This window comes from Onychomys torridus, chromosome 9 (genome assembly GCF_903995425.1).
Source record: "Onychomys torridus chromosome 9, mOncTor1.1, whole genome shotgun sequence".
Taxonomy (NCBI): Eukaryota; Metazoa; Chordata; class Mammalia; order Rodentia; family Cricetidae; genus Onychomys; species Onychomys torridus.
In genome coordinates this window covers 101,767,098-101,789,949 of record NC_050451.1, presented here as the reverse complement: position 1 = coordinate 101,789,949, position 22,852 = coordinate 101,767,098, and positions in this window count along the sequence as shown.

Below are 22,852 nucleotides of genomic sequence, written 5' to 3'. Positions count from 1 at the left end.
AGTGCCTGATGGATTCAATAGCATTTAATTGATTCCTATCAATTTGACAAGATTCTCGAACACACATTTTGTTGATGTTTTCAGCCATAAATGGGGTTACCTATATCACATCTTCCTCCATAGCTAAGAAAACACCATGGAATAAGGAGCAGAGGGAAAATCAGTTTTCTGTAAGGATGTAGTCCATTATAAGTTGAACCTGCTCCAGAGGGTGGCTTCATATCCATGTGTCTATGGTCAACACAAATTGTACTTGTGAGTTATTTAGGAAAAAGAAGGAGGGAGGGAGGGTGGCAGGGAGGGAGGGTGGGAGGGAGGGAGGAAGGGAGAGAGAGAGAGACAGACACACACACACACACACAGACAGAGAGAGAGAGAGAGAGAGAGAGAGAGAGAGAGAGAGAGAGAGAGAGAGAGAGTATGAGGTAGATCTGGGAAAAATTAAGGCAGAGAAGTAGGTGGGAAATGAATATGATGAAAATGTGTTCTATGAAATTTTCAAATATTTAATAAGATATTATATTTAAAAACTGAAATGCAAAACACATGTTTTCAGTATCCATAGGATATAAATGAGATAATTATGACACATAAATTTGCTTCTACAAATAAGGGGCATGTCTGGTATTTCTGAGGTTTTTTTTGGCTGTTTGTTTGTTTGTTTGGTAATGAAATAGAAATAATATCTTCATTAGAATTCAAGTGCAAAACTGCTGAATCAGTTGCCATCTATTTTTTTTTATTATAATTGTTTAATTTTACACATCAGCCGTGGGTTCCCCTGTCCTCCCCCTCCCTCCCCCACTCCCACCATCCCCCTCTATTCCCATCTCCTCCAGGGCCAAGACTCCCCTGGGGATTCATTTAAACCTGGTGGATTCAGTACAGGCAGGTCCAGTCCCCTCCTTCCAGGCTGTCTACCAGTTGAGCTGGAACTCTCATCCAATAACTGATGGAAGTGGATGCAGAGATCCTCAGCCAGGCCCCAGGTGGAGCTCCAGGTGTCCAAGTGTCCAGAAAGAGGAGGGACTATAAGAGCATGAATTGTTGAGACCAAGATTGGAAAAAGCACAGGGACAAATAGCCAAACGAATGGAAGCACATGAATTATGAACCAAAGGCTGTGGAGTCCCCAGCTGGATCAGGCCATCTGGATAACTGAGAAAATTGAATAGCTTGAACTGTTTGGGAGGCACCCAGCAGTGGGAGCCAGTCCTGTCCTTAGTGCATGAGCTGGCTGTTTGGAACCTTGGGCTTACACAGTTGCCATTAATTATTGTCTTAAAATATAAATAACTTATAAAATGTGAATTTACTGTACATAGTATTTTTGCATTGTGTATGTGATAAATTAAACAAATGTATTTCTAGAAATTCTAAATCGAGGTAACTAAGCAGATACTAAATTTAGCTTAATATAGTTATGTTTACTTGTTTATTTTGCAGAATATATACATCTCTTTCACATGTCAAAGAAGGAAACATTATTTGTTCCATAATCACAAATTCTTATAAATGTATTATTGCCTTTCTGTTACCTAGAGGAGAATAAGTTCATAAATATGGCCTCTAATACATTTTTCTAATTGAAGGTGTACCTGGAAGCAACGAAGACCAATGTATCTACCTAATTTCTTTACAAAATGTTTAGTGGTGGATCTCCTATGGATAAGGAAATGTATTCTCAGCTAAGGAAATATGTTATGAAACACTTTGGGCAGGATGTCCATAGTTCGGTATTGCTTTTGTAAAATGAATTCTGAAGGCATAGGTTGATGAGGTGTCTTAGAATATCAAATAAGCTATAAAAAGATAGAGTACCAAGCAGAGTTACTTCCTGCTTCCTGTTATGTGAAACAAGCTATAACACTGGTTAGAAATTCTATGGATTCATATCTGATACTCAAAGTAAAGGATTCCTCAGACCTTCAGCTGTTTCAGCACCATTCTTTACTGATTATATTAATAAAAAATATTATGGTAGATTGATGACTGGAAAATTATCTTGTATGAATCTAATTTGATAATCCTATCATTTGTGTTGTTATAGAACTAATTGGAGTTTAAACCCAATTATAAAATGAATATCTCACAATTTCAAGCAATTTGCTCAGTAAACTATGAATTTCAAAACAATACAGTTTAGGATTAAGCCATTTATCATGAAAAAGATGAGAAAATTACTGTTGCTGAGGTACTGATATATGCCATTATGCACACTTAAAATGTTTTAAAAGCTGTCAACTTTTTGCTTCATCGATCTTAACAGCCACCCATAAAATGTCCTTGTTTTGTACATCTGCAATTTGAGAAGCAGAGAAGCAAGCTGCTGTGCAGTTTCCCTGACATCTGCCACTCACCACGGGGACAAAAGCTGCCATAGAACACCTTTGTGATACTCAAGTTTTTGTCATAAATCTTCATCTTTAATAAGTACATTCATGAAGCTTATAATTGGCAGAGTACATACAATTGAAATATATGATGTGCCAGCACCCTCAACATTGATTTCACTTAATCTTTAACCTAACATATTGCAGATTTTACAGTAGCAGTTCTCACGTTGAGACTCCATCTGTTAATGGCAGGGAACAACATTGCTATACTGCAGGAAGCTGCCAAAAAGTGCAAGTGACTTGATATGCAGCTAACTAGAGTTCAGAGATACTTAAAGATGTTCTTTTGATGCTTCCCACTTACATTGGAAATAACCATTGAGTGCAAGAACTGATAGGAATCCCTAAAGATCAGCTATCCTTTAAGACACGATAGAAACAAAAACAAATTATATCTGTAGCCAATGGTGTGTAAAACGTCCTGATCCATCTCTCAGAGAAGTAGCTAGGCAGTCTGACAGAGCTATTAAATTCATTAGTTTGTATCAGTGAGCTAAATCAGGGCTGCCAAATGCTTTAGCATGCCCTACGAGTCAAGGAATCCTTTAAGTCACAGTACCTTGATTATATCAGTTGCAGGGAAAAACACAATCCTTCAAGGCATGCCAAAATGGAATGATACTATGTCAATGTCTGCATTAAAAAGTAATTTATGTCCTGGGAAGCTTTTGAAAAAAGGGAAGGAAGAGGAGGAGGTGAACAAGAAGGAGGAGAAGAAAGAAATGGAGGAGGAGAAAGAAGAGGAAGAGGAGGGGAAGAATGTAGGATACCCTCAAAGAAGGCAGTGACTCTTGACAAAGAAACCATATTCCAGATTAGACTAGTAACATTCATCTTATGGCCCTGTGTGTCAGACAGTTAGTGAGTATATCAGATACACAATGAGTATTTGGCCAAAAAAGACACACCAGTAAAGTATAGATAAAAATATTTCAATCATAACGCAAGAGTAATTCAGAAACTTAAAAATATATAGAGAGATATGACTATTCATGACAAGAAAGAAAGCTCAAATTCTCAGGACCCTGACTTCAAAAACAAACAAACAAACCAAAAAAACAAAAAAACAAAACAGATCTGAGTACCTATACTACTTATGGTTGTTAAATGATATTGAAAATTGTTTATAATCTCTATAATTTTTATTATACATATATGTGTGTGTGTGTTATTGTAGAAATTTAAGTGATATGCACAAATTTCCTTTAGTCATGGTAGCTTATACCTATAAATCCAGCACTTGTGAGGGTGAAGTAGGTAGATCAGGAGTTCAATTTTAAATTATATATTCAGTAGTTTGAGGTAAGTTTGAACAAGAGGACCTGTATACAAAAAATAAAATAAAAAAATTAAATGTATGCATTAAATTTCACAGGAGAAAAAAATGTAATGACCCCTTTGTGATCAGATAAATCTTCATTAAATATTTCATTTAAATTAAATGTTGAGTATGAGGTATGTTTTGAAAGATTAAGGAGAGGCTTGATATCTGTTCAAATGTTATGCTGACTCCTAAAAAACTTCCCTGTCTTTGGAAAAGGAAAAGAAATTTAATGGATCATATCAGAAATTATAGGAAAATATAAGAAGATACAAATAAAAATTCAAATGGATTTCTTGTTCTCTAAACTTGATATTTTTCCATTTGTTACAGTTATTTTCTTCATTATGAATTTCATTAGAAATTAAGCTATGCCCCCATTCTTTAAATAAGTCTGATTTCTCTGTAGGTGACACTTCAGAGTAGCAATGACTTTCAGCATTGGAAGATAGGCTACAGGCAGGCTTGAATCAAATGAATAGCTGATGGAGACAGACATCATCACCTGGCTACATTTTCTACACTAGCATCATCTTTTGAAATTAAAAAAAAAAAAAATCTTGCAAAGTATGTCAAAAAAGAACATAGTTTGCTTTGGCTGGCTTTTGGGATCCTAGTCTTCATACTGAATCACCTTGACCAGCTTTAATATAAGATAAGGTGCTTAGTCTTCCTGCAGCTTGGTATGCCATGTCTTGTTGATCCCCATGGGAGGCCTGTACTTTTCTGAACAACAATAGCCAGAAAAATGGATGGGGGGAGATGCAGAGGGAAGGTGGGGGAGAGAATGGGAGGAGAGGAGAGAGGGGAAACTGCAGTCAGGATGTAAATAAATGAATTAATTTAATTGATAAAAAGAGTATTATACTAAATTTACAAAACTCATGACATTTTAAAACAAAGAGCATGATTTGAAATTAATGATGGCTATCATAAAACTAGGAGACAAATCAGAGCAGAAAGTCCAATAAAAGCAGAGACCCGGGGACCGTGCTCAGTCATATGAAGAATATATAAAGTTTTTATGTGTTCTATTGTGTTTTAATAAGAACTTAAATTGCTACTAGTAATATTGAATTCAATCACTGATCATATTAAAGAACCAGAAAAGGTAAGTGATAAGGTTTTGGGTGGATTTTCAGCAATGAAATGGAACATACCTTGTTTCTTGTTTCTGTCTGAGGCAGAGTTTGATTGATGGCATCAGTGCCAAGTTAATGGGGAATAAAAAAGTTAAAAGAATACTTCAAATATTGACATTTAATTTTTTAAAGCGAAATAAGAAAACTTGAAATTTCACAATATATTTTGGAAATTTATCTCAAAAATATTCTTTATGAGAGGGAAAATAATGGTTCAGATTAACAAGAGTAACATTTAATTCTGTAATTTTCCAGTTAATTACTAGTTTTAAAATTAAATTCTGGATGGAAGAGACATTTTAAAATTAAAGCATAAAATCCCTCAGAGGAGACATTTCTGATTATTTTGAGAGATCTATTTACATAGTATGTACTGATACCATATTGAAAATGATTTTTAAAGCATGCCTTGAAAAAAATACATTGATTTTTCTCAACTTAATAAAATTATATATTGTTGGTATCATAAATACACAAAACAATTATGACATATATTCAGTCAATATATTCCAAAAAGTATGGTTACTTTAATTACAAACTACTTATGTATCTCCAGATTTTGTCTACCTTCACCAGATAACTTCAGTAAGGTTACTCATTAGCTCATTACTTTCAAAATGCTGTGTTGATTATAGGTTATTATAGGAAGAACAGAGATACTTGAGAAAAGCATTAGGGGAACCTGTAATGATAAATACACTGGATTGCTCTTTCAAAGGAAGAGATACCTAGCCTGTTGTCTGCCCAGACAGCTGGAAACAGACACAGTTAATAGCATGGTGACCTCTGCAGTACTAATGCAGCCAGATCCTCCCTCAGACATTTTTGTGAACCTGTTTTTCTCAGTTGACATTGTTAATAAAGGTTATCATTTACTAAAAAATATTAATTTCTAAGTACTGATGTAACTTAAAATAACATTTCATAAGCAGTAATGTCATAAATTTATTCAGTATAGTTTTCTAATATAATCAAGTACAAAAATGTTACTGGAGTATTTCCTAAGATTTTTCTTTTCTCGATGAAGAACCTTTTCTACTATAACCCAAGATAACATTGCCAAATGTATTTCCCTGAGACAGACAGAAAATTTTCAAAAAGAATCCATTTTAATGGATACATTCATATATACATATATTTGTGAATAAGACAAACAGCCCTGCTAGGAATATTTTATACATCAATGAAGTGATGTGTATAGTTTATGGATTCCAAGTACTTAATTATATTACATATACAATTTGGTTGACAAAATTTGAATACCTTCTCAATTGAAGTACTAACATCATGATTCTTCACAGATTGTACAAGTTATTGTCATGAAATTATTTCAACATGCTTATGAGTGGCTGCTAATACTGCTGCCCACATCTCCTGTGTACTGATAGAAAGGCTTATACTGGGATCTACCACCCACCAAATGTCACCTGAGTTGTATAGTCACTGTTATTAAATTTCCATTTACCCTTCTGAACACAGGTCTTGTATTTTTAGTATCTGGAAATTAGGTCATATTTGGCCTGAGATTTCAAATAGTCATTTTATATTAATATTCCAATGACAAAAGTTTGATTTTAAACTCAAAAAGGCAGTTTGCATGTCCAGAAAAATTCTGCATAAAATACAACAGATTACAGCATGGAACATAACTTAAGTAAAAGAATAAATAACAGGAATTTAAACAAAATATGTATTTCATGTTACCTATAAGAATATGGAATATTGCATTCTGTGCATGTATCTGTTCTGAAGCTACCCCATTTCTTTCTATCTGACTTTTCAGTGCCGGTTCAAATGAGTTTGGTTTGCTCTGACTCTTGAGGCAGAGATGGAATTTTACTGAACCTGTTCTAAATTTATTTGGCCAGTTTTCCACTAATTACAATCAGAGGAGCACACATCACACTCTCCTTGATATTTTGTTTGAATACTAGGGTGGTGAGATACCTGGAATAAACTAGAAGTATGATATCTAGCTTACCTGAAATAGGGAACTGTGGGATAAGCCCTCAAACAGCTTGTGAACAAGAAAAAAAAAAAAAAAACTCAGTCACTGAGATTTTGAGATGCATACAGGACAAGATTGCATCAAACTTTTTCTAAGATTTTACTACACTTCAGGAAGCCTGACAGCTGTATACCAAATAAGGAATCTAAATGTTCAGGCCACTATTTCAAATGGCATCTGGAGATTATACTAATAGGTTTTAATACGTGTTTTGCCAAGCTAGCTTGGAATGGAGCTATGATACTACAATATTTATGAATATTGCCTCTTGGAACACAATTGCTTTGTTGCCAAGAAGAGAAAGCACTCAACAGTAAAGAGATAACTAGTGTCCTTTCTTCTTGTTACTCACTCTGTGGTTTCTTTAGACTGTGTATGTTCATGTTTCGCAGCCACTGTCACAGTGTTCTGGTTTGAATGAGTATGACACTACAGGCTGATGTACTGGAATATATAGTCCTCAGCTGGTGAAACTCTTCGGGAAAGATTAGGAAGATTGTCCTTGATGGAGGTGGTATGTACTGGGGTTGAGAGCAGCCCAATAGCCACAATGACAATTTAGTGAGCTACCAAAACTGAGGAGGCAATTCTTGAAATCCTGAATTGGGATACTTTAATACATTAGCCCTAGCAAAGGGATATCTCTCTTGAAGCACCTTTATATTTTTGCTGGTCATTAGCCCTTTATTTAAAAAAGAATGAGTTCACTGATACCAAATAGCGATTTGACTTTCTTCCTCGGTGAATTTATTATTGGTTGGTGTTTTTAATTTGTTTGTTGTTTGTTTTCTAGACAGGGTCTTACTTTGTAACTCTGGCTGGCTTGGAACCCACAATACAGACCAGGATGAATTTGAACTCAAGGACTGCACAAGCACACTCAGCCTACTTACTAGACTTTCAGGCTTATATTGAGTTTATTTTTCACTTTCCTTTGCTTAATTACAGCTCTTTTTTCTCCTTTTTTATTTATTATATTTGTGTTTTAATTTTACACATGAGCCGTGGGTTCCCCTGTCCTCCCCACTCCAGCCCCCACCCCCATCTTCTCCCCAGCCCCTCCCCTCCATTCCCATCTCCTCCACCAGGTTAATTACAGCTCTTTAAGAATACATTTTTTTATTTTTTGATCCATTGATTCAACATCCTTGTTTATATCTTATGCAAATTCATCTCCATCTCCCTTATTCTATTTTTTTCCAGCTTAAACTGCAGAGTTCTTTTATACAACTGTAAGGTTGACATACTGTATTTTAAGTGCAAATACACAGGACCCAGAGATAAGACAGTGTCAAAATCAAGCCACCCTGGTGCAGAATGAAACACTGTCTCACCAACACATTAAATAGTGAATAAATAATCTTGAAAACTAGTAATACACTTGGGCATGCTGGTATATACCTATACCTGCAACCACATCATTGGGAATTCAGAAAAAGGAGGATCCAGAGTTCAAAGTTATTTTTAGCCACATGGTGTTCAAGACCAGTTTGCACAAAATGAGACCCTGTCTAAAATTATTTAAAATAAAAAAAATTACAAAGTCTTAAGTACATAAATCTCTGTATTCAAATAGATTTATTGATTGCAACACACAAAAGTCATTACATTAAAATGTAATGATCACATTGACAATATTTCCTGTGTGTGTATGTATATTCATGTGCATGTCTGAATCTTGCAATACATGAGTGTGTGTGCAGGTAGGACCCATCAGTCAACCTCTCCTTTTTTTTTTTTTTTTTTTTTTTTAGAAGTGTTAGCTCACTGCAGACTGGGACCTGCCTAGTAGTATTTAGGCTCTCTGATGAACAAGCGCTGTTATTCTTCTATCTCTGCATCCTGCTGGGGTTGCTGGCCTGTGCCTCCACTTCAGCCCACTTTAGAGGAGTGAGTGCTGGATCAAAATCAGGATTTTACACTTGCACCTAGAAAGCAGTTTACTGACTGAGCTCTCTTCACGGCTTCCCATTGACAGTACTTTTCTCAATGATATCATTACATGCACTTTAATTTATGTTTTCTTTTTATGCAGACTAAGTCTTTTATAGATTTTTGACACAGGCTTTAGTGTGTTTCCTTTTTTTACTTGTAGGTAAAATATTTGCTCATGTCTCATTTCCAAAATTATCCAGATTCTTCCATGTGCTTCTGAAATTCCCCTGACATAAGAATTTCTAAGAATCCTGTGGATTTTATTCAGTTTAAGTAGTCACATTTTAGAGTGGATGGTTAAGGCATTTTCACTATTTACACTCTGAAATAGATGTAATGTTTGATACCTTCTTTTTCTTATTAGGATGTGTGTGTGTGTGTGTGTGTGTGTATGTGTGTGTGTGTGTGTGTAAAATGTGACAATATATTTTGTCATATTATATTATCATTCAGCAATTCATGAGAGTCAAATATTCTATGAATATATATACATACGCATATATATATGAAAACTCTATTTTATCCTTGTAATTTATGAAAATTTCAATTACATATCAAGTTCTTACCACAAATATCTTTACATAATTTTGTAAACATTATTTTGGTGTTCTTAGCCAAATTTTGTTGGTAATGAGTAATTTGAAACACATAGTGTTAACTTTGTTCTGTTAGTGTATACAATGTCATTTGGGTTTTGGTTTTGAAGCTTCAAACAATACATTAATCAACTACCTACCTTTAAATGTTTAATTTATTCCTGCCTCAAACTACCTTCATCTGATAATTATTTTGCCTTTCTTCAAATTAATTGATGGTACTTGACTCATCAGGAAGTCCAGTATAGCCATGCTTTCTTCTCACTCATGAGCAATTTAGATTACTTAGCACTTTATTTTATTTCACACATGTAGATGGCCTTATACCATCAGGAATCAAAAAATGTTTTTATATAAAACATATTGATCCATTTGACCCTCATCCAAAAGATAGATTTCAATCTACTGCTACTAATAAAATATTTTCTCAATTTTCTTTTTATCTACTCAATGATGGTAAATAGCTTAATTTAGCACTTGTAGCCTAAACTTTTCAGTCATGTCTGCTCATTACTTGCAAAGTTTTCTGGACTCACCTCTTTTCTCATGATTGAAAAATAGAATACAATAGCAAGAGTGCATTAGGTGAAATGCATCAATATACACATGCACCAAATGCTTCATCAAAGTTTAATACCAATCACTGTAGTAATGCCCTCTCCCAGACCCTCACACAACTGCCTCTAAAGCATGCAGAATAACCTGGGACTTGGCGCTAGAGACTGCCGCAACAGCAGTTGTCTTTAAAATCAAAACCATAGAACTCTAAATTCTTCATTAACTTGGTTGTATAAGGGCAAGGGTTGTCCTGATGCCAAGCAGAATTAGGAATATATGTGTTTTAGTCATGTGCCAATGGTCACAATATGAATCTTTTGGTATTACAATTTTATGTTTTCAATACATGCCATCATCTTTTTTAGTAACCATGGTGTAGCAACAATTGGCTAGCCATGCTGTTACTATGACAACACTAGTGCCTTTGTCTCCTTTTTAATTCTGGCGCTTATTTCTGATAGTCTCTCTACATATGCATTTATTTTTATATGAAAAATCCATATTAATCTTGCATCAATTCTAGAGCATGTTTGCTAGAAAAAGTGGCTTCCAGAATAAAGGCTGAGAATGGAATAGATCATTGATTCAGCAACAGTTCCCAGGTAGCCACTAAATCATATTTGTACCTGAGGCATTCTGTCTTCATATTGGACTGCAAGTGTTGGCTGTCGTAAGAGCTGTAGTTTCAGTAAAATAAATAAATAAATAAATAAATAAATAATAGCAGTGAGAGAGCATCTCCTAGAATAGCAAAGACTTTTCCAAGGTTCTAGCAATTCATTACATTTTTATTTGAACAGGAATAAATATGTATGAATGGCTCTTATTTCCCTTGGGCAAGTGGACCACATTGTACAGTAAACAATTTTGTTTTCATCACCATTCTTCTGTCCAATTCTTACCCAATTCCAAGTCTCCATTGTCAAGACCTTCACAGTGTTCACAGGCAGATGATCTAACTTGTTAAAACCTTGCTTAGTCTCAACTTCCAATGCAAATATTCCATTATGGCTCCATTAATCATGCTGTATTATTTAATAGAATACCAGCACAAAACTTGTATTCAACCATTGGACAAATTCATATAAACCAGGATTGAAAAACTATAGCCCACTGGCAAAATCTGACTCACTAATTGTTATTTTAAATAAAGTTTTATTGAGATACAGCCAAATCTTTGGGTATATATTTTCTGTGTCTACATTTGTACCATAATAGCAGATTCAAAGAATTATAACACACATAACCACCTAAGATCAAAACACACGTATTATGCAGATTATAAAATGTTAATATGACACAGAAAGCTCTTTGCAGGCCTGCTCCCAGTAGACACAGACCCCATGGGAGGTGCGTCTGCTAATGCTGCTGCTCTTGAATCATTCTCACATTAAGACTGGGGGAGGAGAGAACCACTGCTTCCAGGTGAGAAACTCTAAGATGACTCTCCAGGCAAAATCAAGGCCAAGATCAAAGGAACAGAAAAGATAGCTGAATCTTGCTTAATAACTATGGTACCAAGAAGCCACCTTCTAAATACTGATTTTAATACTTACATACTAGTGTAGCTTTTGATCCTCCTCATCAGTAGGGTTCTTTATACAATGAATGATTGTTAAAGCAGAGAATGATAACTGTTCAAAGTGCAAAGAATAAGTGATGGTGGAATTCTCAGCCACAGATGTGGCATGTATATCATATCCTCTTCATCCCAACTCTCATGTAAGATGGGGCAGACAGATGGTAAGACCCAGAGGCTGGGGAGAATTACTGAAAAACAATATCTTCTGGACATGCCTGGACCATTGCAACCAAAACCCACAGCAGCTATGGTTGCCTGAAAAGATTAAGCTAGTCAACATTCAAGCAAAAACTTCAGCATAGATGGGGAGGAATTCACAAAGGCTCACTCCTAGCTGAGGACCTGGCAGTGGCTGTCTGCTGAAGGAGAGAGAGAGTTAGTTTAATTGAGGAGTTTGGCCCCTGATAGGTTATCCATGTTCTAGAGCATGGCCTTAAGGCTATGCATACAGACAACACTGATTGTACTCATTGGAACAGATATATTGAAAAAGAAAAACATGAAGATATGAGGGAACATGGTATGAGTGAATCATAAAGGAGCTGGAAGAGGAGTAAGTAGGTGGTAGATACAATAAAATATACCCCCCACACATGTATGAAATCCTTAAAAAAATGAAAATTAGATTTAAGAAAAGATGGGAATCAGGATAATATAAGTACATCTAACCAGTCCTGACAGCCATTCATAATACCCATAACAATCTCTTCAGTCAAACAAGAATTAACATTCTATTACTGGTAGTTTTAACTTTACAGTCTCTAGATGTTATTCTTTATAGCCCAAATTCAGAATTTGTGAGGTAGAAGATAGCTAATGGCATTTCTTACTATGAGTTTCTGTTTTATCCTTGAATCAGCTAAAAATCTGTCTTCCATTGAGTTAACTGTAACCTAACAATCACAAGCCACAAGTTGTTCTAAGCAGTGACAAGCTGTTTGGATATGCCTTGCTATGAGATTAGTATTTAAAATCTCTGAGCTCCTTTCTTTTTTTTAATTTTTTATTTTTTTATTATTATTATTATTATATTTGTGTTTTAATTTTATACATCAGCATCTCCTCCCCCCTCCCGCCCCCACCCCCACCTTCCCCCCATCCCCTCCCCTCCATTTCCATCTCCTCCAGGGCCAAGACTTCCCTGGGGATTTATTTAAACCTGGTGGATTCAGTACAGGCAGATCCTGTCCCCTCCTTCCAGGCTGAGCAAAGTGTCCCTGTGTAAGCCCAAGGTTCCTTTCTTTAGAATTTTATTAATTCCTTAATTCTTCACCTGCTTCAATATTTCCCCTCTAAAGGACAGATATTTCTTAAGAGTAAGGAGGTAGAGTTATTCTTGTATAGTAACATCCTGTCTTGAGAAATTGTCCCTGCCCAGAGTCTCAACTCTCTGGTTTTCTAGGTGGGCAAAAAGCAGAGGGACACGTGAAGTGATGACACTTCGTCATGGCCACAACAGAGAGCAGGGTTGATTGTCAGCAGGTGCTGGTTACTGTTGGAATTATAAAAAGAGGAAGCTTCAAATATCCAGTGGAATAAACTAACAGAAATTCATTACTACTGATGGAAAATAAGAACTAATTGATCGAAGTTAGAGATGAGGTTGTAAAACAGGCTTTGATAGGGAGTCTAAAAACCAAGATTTAAATAAAAATATAGAGTGTTATCTCTGGGTAAAGGAGTAGTATAGGTGGTGATAAGATGAGAGGAGAGAAATAATAGCCTGTTGTTCTGAGAAAATGCAAGAACCCATTATGACAGGAGAGTGTAGAAGTTTTGCTTGTTTGTTTTTGTTTGTTGTGTATTTTTGTTTTGTTGGGATTTTTGTTTATTTTGTTTTGTTTTCCCCCAAAGCATCCATGCTGCTGGAATGATTGTGATTGTACATTCAGGGATGCCATAAACACTTTGAAGGCTCCAGACTCATTAGAGACATTAGCAGTGGCTTGCGAAGACTTCAATAAGCGGAAGCATTGTGGGTGGACACTGAAGATAAAAGGACAGTTCCATTTTAGGGGAATTATTTCTCCTGGAATAATAGAGAGAGTGTTAATCAAAGATTTGGATTCTTACTGAGATCCAGATGAATTAGTTTTGGCAGAAACAAGGTGGAGCTGTGTGGCAAGACCCAGTGGGGAGAGATCAGGTGTTAAGCAACCTTCCAGGAAATCACTCCATCATAACAGTGGGAAAAGGATGTGAAGCCTAATGACTTGGATGCCATCCTCAGGATCCCCCTGGTAGAAGGAGAGAACTAACTTCTGAAAGTAGTCCATTGATCTCCACACATGTGCTGTGGCATGTGATGTCATGCCAAGAAATAAATGATATAAACAAACAAACAAATAAATAAATATAAAATGTTTTATTGCTTGAGAAGCTCAAAGAAAGAGATGCATGGACAGAGATGCTCACTTAACACTTTGATAATTCCTCTACAACATTAACTAGAATAAAATCATGAACTTAGCACTTTACTTTTTCATATCCAAAAACATTTTAAAATGATCTTAATACATGCTATAATAGGCATAAATTTATATTTTCTGATCTTTCAGTGTATAGCTTATAATAAATATACCCATTTGTCTTAAGATTTTTATAGCTGTGAGGAGACACCATGACCACAGCAGGCAACTCTTATAAAGGAAAACATTTAATTAGGGCTAGCTTATAGTTTCAGAGGTTTAGTCCATTATCATCATCATGGGAAGCATGACACCATACAGGCATACATGGTGCAGGAGAAGGGAGCTAAGAGATCTTCAGCCAGGAGGAAGTAAATTGGCTTGAGCTCTCAAAGCCCACCCCCTAGTGACATACTTCCTCCAAAAAGGCCACACATGTTCCACAAAGCCACACCTCCTAATAGTGCCATTCCTTATGGGCCTATGAGGGCCATTTTTTCAAACCACCACATCATTATTGGTTTCAATATTACTCTTCAATCTTACTCTGAAAAACTATGACCACAATTATTTGCTGTATTATTAACCATAGCTATAATATTTATGGAAATACCTTTAAGCTCCAAAAGCCTACTCATCATTACTATTTGCATTAAGATAATATTCATAGTCAAAGTTTTTAATGACTTAAATTCTGTCAGTGGTAGTGAAAATGAGAATCAGATAAACAGAATCTTCCACTCAGGTGTACCAGGGATTCTTGACTTTATTGCAGGAAAAATATCATTGTAAATATGAAACAAAATTGCAGTATATCAAGAAATATTTTAATGTGTATTTAAGCACAAGCATTAGGGAGAGACAGAAGTATCTAGAAAAGGGGGAGACTCCAGATAAGTGCCCCCAAAGCTCCAGGGATACTGACATATAAGTGCTTAATGATATATATTTATAAAATTTCAGTACATTCTGAAGTTACATGGTTTACAACGTTCTATTAGTAAATAAGATTATAGGTTTACTCTTGTAGTGCACAAGACAATACTTAGATTAAGACAAAATGATGTGTTATAAAATTGAAGAAATTCTTACTATACAAACTCACAAAAGAGTTAAGACATGTGTTCACACAATAAACAAATCGATAGACTTGTGAGACTTTTAAACATTGCAGATTACAGCTGGGAAGGAGTCAAGTCAAGCTTGAAGGTCTCATACTTAGGCCTTGAGCATCTTTCCTTGCTGTTTCCAAAGTCGTATTTGAAGTGTCTTTATGTAAAAGAAATATTTATGTTACGCAAGTAATATTTGCTGAAAATTATGTTACACTTAGCTTTCAATAATTTTATATCAAGAGTATTGTGGATTTTACTGTGCTGAACTGCAACATGCATAACTTTTCAGATTTCCTCATATAGTGTTGTAGTCGTACTAATTTTACAGCATATCAGTTTCTAAAATACTTCTGAAAATTATATTTGTGAGAGGGTTTTGAAATATAGTATTTATGATTCAATGTCTGTAACATTATATTATATTTTTAAAGAATAGCACAAAGGAGGTCTGTACACATTTTTTCAAGCAAATTAAGAACTACAAATATGTAGAATTATCATGCCCTTATGGGAAAATATTTTGGATAAGAAACAAAGTACAGAAATCTGCATATTAAGCATATGCAATTTTATCTGTTTGAAGAAAGGCATACAGCTAAAATCATCACGGAAGCTTACTGTACAGACACAGCTCAACAACAAAATACTCCTTCCTTCCTGTAGGTTTTTACATGTGTGTGTGTGTGTGTGTGTGTGTGTGTGTGTGTGTGTGTGTGTGTATGTGTACTAATGCTCATGTATGGATGCATACAAGAGGACATTTTATGTAAAATCATTTCTTTTGGGAAATTCTTAGAGTATAATAAAATATTAACTAATGTTTTTATTGGTAGAAAATAGATCTCTAAGCCTTACCCAGTGTACCGGACATATCTCTCTCTCTCTCTCTCTCTCTCTCTCTCTCTCTCTCTCTCTCTCTCTCTCTCACTCTCTCTCTTCAAGACAGGGTTTATCTGTGTAGCTCTGGTTGTCCAGGCATTCACTCTGTAGATCAGGCTAGCCTTGAACTCATAGACATCTGCCTGCCTCTTCCTGCCGAGTGCTGGGATTAAAGCACAACCACTGCCTGGCTACAAAACACATATTTTTTTCAATCAAAAGTAGCATATGAACTAATAACTATAAACATTTCCTTACTTTCTTAATAGGAAGAGCAATATATATTATATATTAAAAGAAAAAAAACTAAGAAATACAAAGAATGTATCTAACCTTCATAATTTTATTCAATTAGTTTTATATGTTAAGGCACATTCTTAAAATTAAAAGTTGCCATTTTATATTAGATATTAGTGGCACATGCATGTCATTGACCTTTTTGCATTCTTAAAATTTCTTGAGAATTTCGTACAACTTATATTGAATAAGTTTACCCTTCTCAGTGCCTCCCAACACCACACTTCTATTTCTTCTCATCAAATTTTTAGATTTTTTTTCTGCTTTCTTCATCAAATCCTGTTTGTCTTGCCCAGTTAGCCTTGGGAGTGTGGCCTGCTCTGGCATGTTGACACTCCTACAGGTATCACATCATTAAACAGAACTGACACTTGGTTTCCCAGCTGCTATCACATGCCCATAGGACCTTAGCTAATGTTGTGATTTAGTGCACATCTTCTCCCTTCTCTATTGGGATTTCGTCTGGCTAGAGCTGGCAAAGGTCTGGTGCATACTGTCACATAATCACTATACAGACATATGCACAATGCTCTGTTGTGTTTGAAAAATATTGTTTCCTAGTTGTTACCAAGCACTCAGGCCTTCGCAATCATTCTTCATCCTCTTTTGCAAAGATCTCTGAGTATAATGTTAGGGGATGGTATGAATTTCCCTTTTAGGGTTGAGAAATCTACAGTATTGTTATTTGTTTGTTTTTGTTTTCATTCTTTGCAGATTAAACAGTTTTAGGAACCTGTGTAATTGCCATATATTTCAAAGATAAACTTCTTTGACAAGAGTTGAGAGATGCTCTGATATAAGGATATGGCAGTAAGTTGTTAGGAGTTCTTTAATACTATATTCATTCATTTGCATGATAGTATTATGGATTTTATTATCCCTGGGGCCTATGACCTATATTGACAAGAGTTCTTTACTTCTTTCCAGCCCCAGACATGGCTTCCATCTCATGAAGTGGGTCTTAGATCTAATTAGAGAGTGGCTAATTACTCTGCTTATGTTTATGTCACTGTTGCATCATTGACCATATCTGGTCAGAATAAGCTTTGTAATTTTCAGGTTCACAGCTGGGTGAGATTAAGGCTTATTGTTTCTTCTGCAACTGCAAGTATAGCAGGACCTAGTGTCAAGAAAGCTAACCAGTAGGGAAGAAATGTCCAAGTGAGTACAGACCTAATTAAAATGACACACAAGCATAGATGATAAATGCAAATATTAAATTTTGCTATTATGATGTATTTTTCTGGAAGTAGTTTATTTAGCACCATATTGTTTATAATCTGCATTAATAAGAATTATGTTTCAAATAATATTAAAAAAGAACACTCTGTGGCTCAAGCAATATGGCATAATATTCTAAATAACAAAACCATATGTTCAATGCAAAATTTGTTTTTTTGGTAATTTTAATGTGATAATTTTAATTTTTCCAAGTTTAGCATCATTCTATTCATGGAAGTTGTATTTTCCCTAATAAGCACTCATGTAATAAACATAAACATTTCTATGTATTAAAACTCAGATTTTTATAGTTTTGCAACTTTACCAAAACTAGCTTGAGATTTTTACACTTGCAATCAAATAGACAAGCTCACAGATGAAACTTATTTAAAGCATAATTTCCTATTAATGGTTAATGGCTTAAGTAACTGAAAAATGAAATTTAATATTTGAATATTTTAGAAATTTTACTTTATTTCATTAATTTTACTTTTAAAAATTATCAAGGGAACTTAGAGAATTACCTTAATATTTTTCCACAGAATTCACATCTTTGTAAGACAGCAGGAGGTAAGAAAGGCCATTCAGACATTTCTAACACAAGCAGCCTCTTCAGAGACCTTCCATGGGCATGGTCCTACTAACGCGCATGAATTGTGTCCTTGGGTGGTTGAAGGAACAATCTCTTCTAACACAAAGCCCAGAAGGCTGTATGTGCAATTTGAAGATGAGTGTGAAGGGGTATCATTACATTGCTCTGCTCATGTGTGGATTTTACTTTTAGATTTATTTTAGCTGACACTGTGCCCATTATTGCTAATACATTTTAATAGCACTAAGAATTGAACAGCTGTTAACAGTCTCTGGTATTTTTTTTTTTTTGCAGCAAATACAGAGCTGTATGCAGAAGATGACCATAGTTTCCATTTATAATCACTTCTACTATTCACTGCTCTTATTAAAACTATGCATACATAGTTAAATTTTTAAGCACTATTTAATATGTTTATATTATTTTGTGTGTTATTTTTAAAAAATCTTCTCCTCTCAAATTTGGGGAACTTTTTACATCATGTTCATATGTTGTTGTTTATTTTGGGGGGGGGGGCTGTCACCCAACTCCCAAATAAATCACACACAGAGGCTTATTCTTAATTATAAATATTCAGTCTTAGCTTGGCTTGTTGCTAGCCCACTTTCTTTAAGTTTAAATTATCCCTGATACCTTTGGCCTTTGGGCTTTTCCCAATGTTTTCTTACTTCTGTAAATCTTACTATTACTCCATGACTTGCTGTGTAGCTGGATGGATGGCCCCTCATGTTCTCCTCCTTCTTTGGCTCCTTTTTCCTTCTTCCCAGATTTCTTCCTATATATATTCTCTCTGCCTGCCAGCCCTACCTATCCTTTTTCCTGCCTTGGTATTGGCCATTCAGTTCTTTATTAAACCATCTGGTATTTTAGACAGGCATAGTAACACAGAGTTAAACAAATACAATATAAAAGAATGCAACACACATTAAAATAATATTCTATAATAATAGATGTCACCATCACACATCTTAATGCAAGAAAATTTAGCCATAGTGTGAAGTCCTAAGGATAGCCTCCATGAAACTCACATTTAATGTAAATTATGTTTTAAATAGGAAAAAAAAATCCTCCTTTATTCCTCTTTCTAATTCCTTGAAGTTTACCCATCATGCATTAGCTTGTTTAATTTCCTGGTTGTAAATTACTTATATTTTTCAGAATTATCGAAAGGAGTTTAGAACCAGGTTGAAGAAGTTTAATATTTACTACCAGAATCATATTCTATTTCTCTCTCCAGAAAGTCCTTCAGCTTTGAATCTGCTTGCTGACCCTCTGATTCACTCCACTGAATGATGCCATGGCCTGTCTGGCTGAAATGGGATGAGTTACTTCCTCGGTCCTGAGGGGTGGGGATAAGATTTACACATATAATAACATCTTCTGAATAAATTGGCATTTTTAAAAATAACTCAGATGACCTGATTTTATGTTGATGGACCACTGCTAGACATTTTACTTCTTTGTTTTTCTACACTAAATGTATGAACATTTAGCTGTCCATTTCCTAATCTATCTAAATGTGTCACAGTTTTGTCTGATTTCTTTTAAGATATGTTAAAATTGTCTGCATTGATGGAGAAAGCAATGCCATGCTTATTTTTATTGCTTTACTGCTTCTTTATAAATCTATTTGAAAGACTTGCCTAGCCACACATCTGGAATGTCCTTAGGAAATGAACACTTCATATTTCATTTCTATTAGCATGAGTGGATTGAGAAGCTGATGATCGGCAGGTGGATGGGTTTGTTTCCTGATGTTCATTTGTTTTTCTGTTTGCCTTTGTTAGTTTGATTTTCCTTGCAACTCCCCTTCTGGCTTCTGTTGTCCTGTCAAGATTCCCCTGATCATCAACTATAAAATTAGTGTCAACATTTGTAAAGAATCCTTTCTGACTTTGAAGATGAACAATTCATATGTAGTAACTCAATACAATGCTATTCTTTGATTTTTGGACCAATCCAGTATTGACTTAATGTGACAAATAATCTTCCCTAGAAGAGTCGAAACTTCCTTTGCTCTAACCATACAAAATAAATGAAAATCTTGGGCAAATATTATTGAATTTGTAGGCTAAACTAAAATTGAGAAGATATATGCATTATTGTCCTTGCCATCATTTGTATTTAAACTTTTTCGATAATATTAATTTTAACTTTATTAGGATACATTTTAAGAGTATACATTATTTTTCCCCAATACAAATTTAGACATTTGTAAATAGTGATTAATTTGAATCAATATAAACCTTGCATTTCATTCAATAAGATTGTCTCCAAGTCCAGGATCATTTTAACTCTCAAAATATGATCTTATTGGAGTGTCAGATCTTTGTAAATATAAAGAGCTAGGTATCTCACAAGGAAGTCTTCCTGGACTTAGAAAAAATGGTAAATCCAATGAAAGTGTCCCTATCAAAAGGGAAGTGACATAAGGGGAGTAAAGGCAGGTAAAACACAAACTAGGAGGCAGGTGATATTCTGTTCTACCAGATACCAAACTACAAGGTTCGCTAGAAGATAAGAAAAAAAAAAAGGGTTCTTGTCTTCAGAGATTTCGGAAGGAAGTAAACCACAGACACCTCGATTTTAGACATATAACATCAAGAAATGTGTCAAAACTAAAAGTTTATTGTGTTCTTTAAATCATCTCCTTATTTTATCCGTATAAGGGTTTTGTCTGTGTGCAAAATGCCTGCCTGGTATCATTGGCATCCAGAAGGAAGTGTTGGCAATCTTGCAACAGTTAGAGTTTTGAGCCACTGTGGCAGGGCTGGGAATCAGACCCAGGTCTTCAGAATGCATAGCCTGCTGTTGTTTTTACTTTTTTACTGTTTCCTCTTTTTGGAGGGCCTGCCACCCAGCTGCTAATTAAATCATACATGGAGTCTTATTCTTACTTACAAATGCCCAACTTTAGCTTGGATTGCTTCTTCCTTTTTCTTTAAATTATTTATCTATTTATTTATTTTCATTTAAGGATTTTTTTTATTAATTTTCATTTTACATACCAACCACAGATCCTCCTCTCATTGCTCCTCCTCTACTCCCCCCCCCACACACCCTTCTCTCCCTGAACCAAACACCCCCACCCATCCTGTCTTCCAAAAGCTTGTGGGAACTCAAACTATAGACCAGCAACTGTGGAGCCTGCATGGGACCTGTCTAGGCCCTCTGCATGTGGGAGACAGTTGTGTAGTTTGGTCTGTTGGGCTTGTTTCTCACCAGCTTTTAATAACTGAAATTATCCATTCTCCCTTTTGCCCCTGGGTGTTTTCATTTCCTTACTTCTGTAATCTTACTTTCACTCTTACTCCATGCCTGGCTGTGTGGCTGTGTGGCTGTGTGGCTGTGTGGCTGTGTGGCTGTGTGGCTGTGTGGCTGTGCGGATCTGTGGATGTGTGGATGTGTGGATGTGTGGCTGTGTGGCTGTGTGGATGTGTGGCTATGTGGATCTGTGGATGTGTGGATGTGTAGCTGGCAGGCTGGGTGGCTAGGTGGCTGGGTGGCTGGCCCATTCTTTTCTCATTGCTTGATATCTCTTGCTTTGTGATCCCTCTTTTTCTCCTTCTATTTGTTCTCTTTGCCCAATAGCTCCCTCTATCCTTTCTCCTGCCTCACTATTGGCTGTTCAGCTCTTTATTAGACCAATCAGGTGTTTTAGAAAGGCACAGCAACACAGCTTCACAGAATTAAACAAATGCGACATAAAAGAATGAAACACATTTTTATACTATTAAACAAATGTTCCACAGCATAAACAAATGTAACACACCTTAAAGTAATATTCTACAACAGTAACCAATGTTTTTAACTGTTGTCCCATCTCTCTAGCCCTAAGTTTTTATTATGGTAAACTGTCCATTTTGCAGGTTCTTACTAGGTCAATACTAATGAACATATATAAAATGTCATAAGTTAATTAAATCTTGCTAAATGTCTTTAATAGCTTACAAAATTAATCATTCTTTAGTCATCAGCTTTATCATGAAAATTACAATTACATATCCTGAATGTATTTTTCACTAATGTCTAATTAGACAATGGTTATATTCTCAAGAAAATTGCAATATAATACAAGAGGAAAAGGAATATAGTTTCTATAAATTAAGATAGTAATACAACAAAAGAAACTAGAAGAAGTTGCTTAATAGAGGAAGATATAATGTGAGGGAGCCCAGCTGGGAGACTAGCTCCCACATTTTCTGACATGGAACTCTTGAAGGTGAGGGATAACAGATATTAGATAGAAGGTCAAAGGGCTGCAAAACAGATGGCTTGAGAAGGGCCAGGGTGATTATTCACTGGCACCTTCTATTTCTTCTAAAGGTCTATTTATAGGATGCCAAGGGGTGGGACAAAATACCTCTCCCTTGCTCAACCAAGTGTAGACCCTTCCAATCACCTAATAACCAAGCACATGGTCAAGCAATCTTCTGATGCAGCTCTACTGGGTAAAGCAAGCTCAGAGCTCACTAGGAACACTATGTAGACCTCCATAATAATGTAGACATCAGAGGAGTTTCAAATTTTCCTTAAAGAATCAGTAAACAGGAGTCATTTTAATTCTATGTCCATTTAGCCAAGTAATAATAATATGCTTTTCCCCAAAGACTGTGACTTGTGTAGCCACAGGCTCGTGGCCCAAGAGTGGTGTCAGGTACAGGTTTCATCTTGTGGATCAGAACTTAAATCCAATCAGAAAGTGGTTGTTTATTCCCATGATATGCAAGTCACTGATGCATTTGTTTAAGTGTAGACTTGGAAAACATTACAAGGGTAGTTATTATTATAGCTCACAGAGT